Below are 7198 nucleotides of genomic sequence, written 5' to 3'. Positions count from 1 at the left end.
TCTGTATTAGTCTTCTACCTACAAAAAATGACATAACTGTAGCCTGAAGAAGAAATTAGGCAAGACAAATTCTGAAGTGATTTGAGATTAATAATCTTCTCTCATGTGTAATGCTTCATTCATATGAAATTTGTGCTCTGCTGGTATCTGAAAGCTTCTTAAAAGAGCTATTATTTTTTTTCAATGTTGATCAGACTTTCCTCAGAGTGGCTGGAATACTAAGCTGAAATGAAATCAAAATAAAAACTCAGCAAATCACTGTTCTGCCTTTGTGTTGCATTTTCCTTAAATATATTGCAGAAACTATAGATTTTATGTCTAAAAATTGTGTAAACAAGAAGTGATTGATGCCACATTCTAAACATTACTGTGATTTTTATTCAGCCATGTTAAGAATGTGTTGAAATCAATAGGTAACTCCTACAGAAAAAGGTCTTCAAAAGAAATTTTAAGGAAGGGCCAAAGGGCTTTTGAAAACATATATGTAAATAGACAAGCAAATAAATGGCTAAAGAATATACCTGGAAAAGATTGAAAACAATCCCTGAGAGCACAGTTCTCGACTGCAGTATGAAGTGTTCAATCTGCCTCTATACAATGTCACAGTGCCAGAAAGAAATTCAAGAAATGCAAATCACAGAGTTGTTTCAGCCTGGGTTTATCACCAAACAAGTGGTTCCACAGAGAAACAGGGATAAAAAGCCTGGGCTTGGCTTTACAGTGACAAGGTTTGTCTGCTTTCACAACCTGAGCAAAGACCTTTTCAGGCAATGTGATCATCAGGAGACACCTGTGCCTGGTATCTCTCCACCCTTGACATGTACATGTACTAAGCTGTTCCTCAGACAAGTGAAGGCAGAATGGGGAAGCAATAACATCCCCATACTAGGAACTTCAGAGATGAAGCACAAAATTGTTGTGTAAATGATAATGAATTTAAGAACTAATAAGGAAAAAAATAAATTTCAAAATAGCTTTGGTGAGAAAATCTTCTGCTGAAGAGAAGAAAATTTTCTATTAAAATGAATTTAAGAGCTTCTTTTAAATGCTGTTGAAAATAATAGAATTTTTTAGCTCTTTGTATCCAAACGTGTGCTCTGTTAAATAAGGTATTTGTTTCTATTTTGAGAATAATTTTGATAAAACTGTAAAAAACAAAAATACTTGCAATGCTTCAAAAAGAAAGAAAGAAGTCATTCTGGAATTTTTCACTTTCAAAAAATACAGTCAAGATTTTCAAGCTAGAATAGACATCCAGCAATAAGGACTACTCCTATTTCAAGAGGTTACCAAAATAGATATTGTACTTTCTGATATGACTAATATTCAGAGCAAGAGAAATCACATGAGATAAAATCAACTGTACAAGTAATTTTTATTAGATTTTATTGTCCAGTTATTACCACCAAGTCCTCTGAATAGCTTATATCTACTAAAATCTTAGGGATGAATTCTTTTCTCATATCCATTAAGTCCTCAGATATCATGCCCTTTCCAGTGTGGGTAGTCAAGCTGTGTCATTCATATAGACATTAAAGCTCACTTTGTGGTATTTGTAATGACCATTCTGTTTTGACAGGTGGGTGTTACCTGCTCTCAGTGGCCATGGGAGATCAGTTAATGTTTCCGAGTTCAGAGGTTCAGGGACTGCCTCAGCCTCGTCCCAGATCCATCTTAAGGAATTTTTCCAAATATATGCTGTGATGCTTGCTGCCACACATAAGATGCCTAGGTTTCTATACAGAAGAAAGCATCTGGTCCGTTATCTGGACATTTAAGGGTACTGGTCGCAAAGTTCACATATAAACCACTTGTATGGATTAGTGAAAAAAAAAAAAAAATCACTGTTTTATGCTCATTTAGAGAGACTTTAAAGACAAATAACAGTACTTCCCTAATTCCACTGTCAAAATGTGAAAGAATCAAACTTAGGTAAATATTAAAATTTTAGAAATTTGTTCTAGTTGCCCCTTTCCATCACTATTTCATTGAGAAGTCAAAAATTTATTCAGCTATTTCCTTTTGACCAAACTTCTAAGTAACTCTTAAAATTAATTTCCTTTACTTTAGATAAGAAGGTGAGCTATAGAAATGGAATGACTTTATAATGAGTTATATTAGGTATATTTGTTGATTATTTGAATAAAAATCTATGAGTAACAGAACTTTCAGTATGAAATGTTTTCAATGGTATCCATCTGTTGCCTTTTTATCTCAGTATTCTTTCTCAAGCATGTCTTGCCTTTTGACATGCAGCTTTTATTCTCTAATTCTCCCAGGTCCAAAATAAAATGTGTTTATTTAAATATAGCATTGCCAAAAACCAGGAAATTGGTTTTTTTATCACTGCCTTCACCAACACTTGCATCAAAAATACCTTCAGTATTATCAGTTCTGTATTTTAATGCCTTCTGTGAAATTCTGTGTGATAGGAGCAAAATATAATATAAATATATAACATTTAATATAATATCTTTTCCTGTAAATTCAGCTAAGTTGTATCAACTGAAAAATCTTCTTAAGTAAAAGCTTGTCTGTGACATAAGCTACTGTACTAAAACATTTTAGACAGAAACTAATCTATACTTACAGAAATATGCATAAAAATTACTTTATAAACCTCACAGTATCTGCAGGTAAGAGAATAAACATAAGAGACTTGCCAGCAAGTTTCTCAATAGGGAAAAATCATTGTCATTTTACCTCTCATTGCTTATTAAAGTACCTTTGCTACCATTAATTTATACTCACTTAGAAGAACAACACAATTAAAATGTGGGGAATTATTTCTATTTCTTTTCCTGCGTAAGTCATTCTTTCAAAGCCATACTTTTCTTACTTTCAAAAAATAATTTAAAAAGTTAAAGTTTAACATTTTTCTTTAAAGCCAGCATGATTTACTTTGCTACCATTTAAAATAATTACTAGTCTTCTTCAACTTTACTCTCAACACTGTAAATTTTGGTTAATTATGAAAATTTTGGCAGTTAAGGTTGGAGCTTTTTTCTGAAGTAATTTTTTCTGGCTGTAGTTGTCATTCATGTTTGAAATAGTTACTGTACAACTATATACCTGCAGTTCAAAAAATGTACCTGTAGCATTAAAAATTCATGAGAAGAATTATTGATTGGTGCCATCTTTAAACCTGGGAAAAAAATAGGCCCCTTTTTCATCTTTTTGTTCATAATGAGATCAGTCAGATGCTTGGAAGAGTGAAGCATAGTGAGCATAATATTATTGGACTCTGGACCTTCATAATAGAATCTGACCATATGTTTTATGATGGTTAGCTCTTTCAGGAAGTGCAGTCTCTCTGCAAATTAAAAAAAAATAATAATAATTGGAATTCTTCCAAACTAATCTGCTGTTTGATTTATTATCAGATAATTCAGTTCATGTCTGTACCAGCAGAGCAATTGACTCTGTCATGGCTATATTCAGAAGTGAAAATTCAGGAACATGCAATGAAACTCTGTTGTGCAGAGTTTATTGGCCTGGACACAGAATCACATAAGCTATATTCTTTCCCAATGTGTTCTGGCACATTCCCCAGTGCTACATTCTGTTATGAGCATTTAGCAAATTACTTTAGCTGTAGCTTGGGTACTTCTGCATTGCTGTTCAATATCAATGCCACTTGACTGAATTATATGTGGACTCTTTAGAAGTCTTCATTACAAATATAAAATGTCCAAAGACTGTTGAGGTAAGATAATGGTTTGAAGGAAAATTTTCCAAAATAGAAATGGTGTCATAAAATTGAGAAAAGAGCTAAAAGAAGATAACATTGAGGGCATCATGAAGACCATTATTAAGGAAGACAAGAAATTGAGATTACATTTATTTCCTTTGATATTATTTCTTACTGGGATCATTTATACCAGTAAGACTTGGAAATATATTCTGGATAAGTGAACCCAGATGGAATATGAAAACAAAGAAAGCAGATTCATTTCCCATATTAGCGAATTTCTACACTTGACCTATTTCTCATAAAGACAAGAGTAATCAAAATAAAGTTTGAAATATAGGTCACTCAAGGCAAAAACTCAAGAGTTTTAAATTGAAGGCATGTAGTACAAGAGATTATTAAAGGATATATAAAGATTCAGCAGAAAGTAAGTCACAGCAATTTCTACTTTTTGTCAGAATATGTGTATTCTATTTTACATGAATCAAGGTTTTCCTTAAAAAAACAAAAAATAATATTTTTAATCTTGTTCACAGTAAGATTTACAAAGAGAAATTTACAAAATGCATCATTTAACAGTAATAGAATTGCTTGCCCTTTCAGCAACACCTACAGACTACTAGAGGAAATAGAAGTAGATGTAACAAAGTCATAACCCAGATATGTGATTTTTATGTCTGTCCTATTACTGTGTTTAAATAGTTGTGGAATACAAGTTGTAGGTCACATTTGTAATCTATTTCATGTACTCATGAAGTTCCCATGTATTTATTTTTACATGCTGTACAACACAGGAATACAACATAACTGAACAATTTTTCATTTCTGGCTTAAAAAGCTGAATTCTTAATTTTCCCTCTTTTCCCATGGCTGCTTCAGAAAATTCTCTATTTTTTTTTTTTTTTTTTTTTTTTTTTTTTTTTTTTTTTTTTGCTTGCTGCACCTGGTAATCTGTACACAAAATAACAAAAAGTAGCCAGGAAGTAAAGCTTCATAAACTGACAAACAACAAATTTAATACTGGCAGCTGATCCCAACTTAATTTTGGCACATCCTTTGTGGCAAGCCCTGTTCATCTGCAACAGTCAAACAGCAATAATTTTATATATATGTGACTGTGAAAGGAAGAAAAAACCACAAAAACAATAACCAACCCCCTCCCTCAAAAGAAACATCAAGCAACAAAACCCCCAAATGCACAATAAGATCCTATTTGCATAATATAATTACTAAAAAATATTGTGTGACTGCTGCTGATATTATTAATGTATATAAGCATTAATGTGCAAAACAATCCTTTTCTAAATTACTGTTATAGTGGGGTACAAAGAAGAAATAGAATTTCTCCTCTGACTTGTTAAAATTAATAACAGATAATTTCTCCCCCCAGTCATAATATTCTACTTGGAATGATCTTTATCTCGTTTTTTCTTCTCTTTATATTCATTGAGGGGAGATGAAATCAAAAGCACAAGTAATGAAAGAGAACCAGTTGTGTGCATGCTGCTTTTCTTGAACGAAGAAATCAGAGGTGCAAGTATGCTCATCTTATTTCCAGACCAGTTATTTAAAATGGCAGTCTTGTTCTCACATGATCAAAAATAATTTCACAAAATGTATTTTACCAAATTTTATAAAATCAGAGACAAATTTCAGAACAACCTCTTACCTTCTGAAATGAATGTTAGCGGGATTTCAGCTGTGACCAAAGACAGCTGTCAGAAAGCTCTGAAATGGAAAAATATTTCTGTTTCTAACATACTATTTTCTTTTAAGTTACATGTCTTTATTGTTAAATTGATCTTGGATTTGCATCTGTATAATGCATTTAACATTTGAAATAAATTTTCAGCGTTCACATTTTGTGCGCACTGATCTGAATTTGGATTCTCACACCTTACAAAATGGAACCTAATATGGCATTACCCCTTTAAAGTAGTATGCAGTAGTACATACAAATGAGTACTCTGTAGGAAAAACTGAGTTGATTTGAATACAGACATTTTCCCTAAATATTAATTTGAGCATATGCACATAAAGACACTCTGCTGTGCGAAGATAAAGTATATTCAAGTATTGTTAATATAATGGAACAAACAAAATCAAATTCTGAGGCCCATTCAGAAAATGAAATCATCAACATTAATTAATAGAGGTTATTAGGAGATGAATTGTTTTTAAAAAATGATTTTGAGTGAAAGAATTATCCCACACTTTAAGAAAAACTTTTTGACACATGTGAGACTCTATTTTATTTTAAAATATTAACTACAGTTACCTGGAACTTTGCTCACCTTTCTAAACACTGCACCAATTAAACTGCATTAACAGCATTGAAAGATTCTAATAGAGGCACAGAATTTGATTAGTCTCTGTAAGCTTGGTATCAGAGCTTGAGCTAATATAAGATTGGGCTTATAGCTTTAAAAAATACCAATATGCAAAGATGCAAAATCCTGCATTACACACTCAGTGCACATTTTCTCAACATTCATCCATGACTTGAGAAGCTGGCATCTTTAAATATGTAAATTGAGACCAAGAATATTAATAAATTTTTTATGTTTGGTTTTTTTTCCCTTTCCTTCAGTTTGCTAAAGCACTCTCCAGTGCATGCATCTTAGCAGTATGTGTATGAAGGAGACTGGGCAGGATTCAGTCCAAACATACATTTTTCATTAAATGGTGCCAACTAGACACCAAAGAGAAGCAACTTGCATTCTGATGAAGAGGGTGTTTTCCTGTTTAGGAGGAAATATAAGGATTTGGAGTGAAATATGAAACTGCTCTAAATTCTAGGCCTTCAAAGCAAAAATATTTCACCGAGAGCATGAGACATACACAAGATCCACGACTCCAACTACTGCAATTTCAGGATAAAGATACTAAATCAGCTCACTGAGGGAATGAAATATCTTTCAGTAAGTAATTTAAATAACTACTTGTGGTCTTTTCTTTGATTTTGGGTTGCTTGTGACAGTACAGGGTTTTTTTTTTTCTTATTAATACTTTTCTAGTATTTTCATTTCTTATTTTAAGGCAAGCAAGTTTCATTGCTCATTTGATAATCTGATACTATTTATAAAGAATGGTCTTGAGGAATTTTAGCAATAGTCCATCCCCTTGAGCACACATATGGGCTGTATATCTTTGTATAAATGTATATATATTTATAGCATATAAAACATTGCATTTAAAACTAAAAAAGTGGACTTTCATTTGAAGAACTTGCACGTAGAAAAATACCACAAAGGACTGAAGAGTAGGGAGGAAGGATATTTTACAGAGACCATGAGTGTCACTATCAGGCTGCCCAAGATGCAGCAATTGATTGGACCATGTTTGAACTGTATAGGACATGCTGGGGGAGAGGAAGTAATAATTTGTGCTTTATTCTTCTACCCTTTAATTCATGTATTCTCTTGATGGTTTTTATTTGAAATCTTTGAAAATACAAATCCTTAGAACCTAATAATAACTTTGCACAGCATCACTGAGCAATGCTAT

The 7198-nt window shown here is 32.4% G+C and overlaps 1 long non-coding RNA gene across 1 annotated transcript in view; it reads left to right on the top strand.

Moving 5' to 3' along the window:
• Window positions 1-5078: 5078 nt before the first annotated feature.
• Window positions 5079-7198, top strand: part of LOC110484797 (uncharacterized) — a 30927-nt gene continuing 28807 nt past the window's right edge. The window contains exon 1 of the long non-coding RNA XR_004147831.3: window positions 5079-6612. This is a non-coding gene — a long non-coding RNA (uncharacterized LOC110484797). The remainder of the gene's footprint in view (window positions 6613-7198) is intronic.

The sequence above is a fragment of the Lonchura striata genome, chromosome 2 (genome assembly GCF_050655825.1).
Source record: "Lonchura striata isolate lonStrDom1 chromosome 2, ASM5065582v1, whole genome shotgun sequence".
Classification (NCBI taxonomy): Eukaryota; Metazoa; Chordata; class Aves; order Passeriformes; family Estrildidae; genus Lonchura; species Lonchura striata.
The sequence above is the reverse complement of the archived record's forward strand: the minus strand, read 5'-3'. Positions and strand labels throughout refer to the sequence as shown.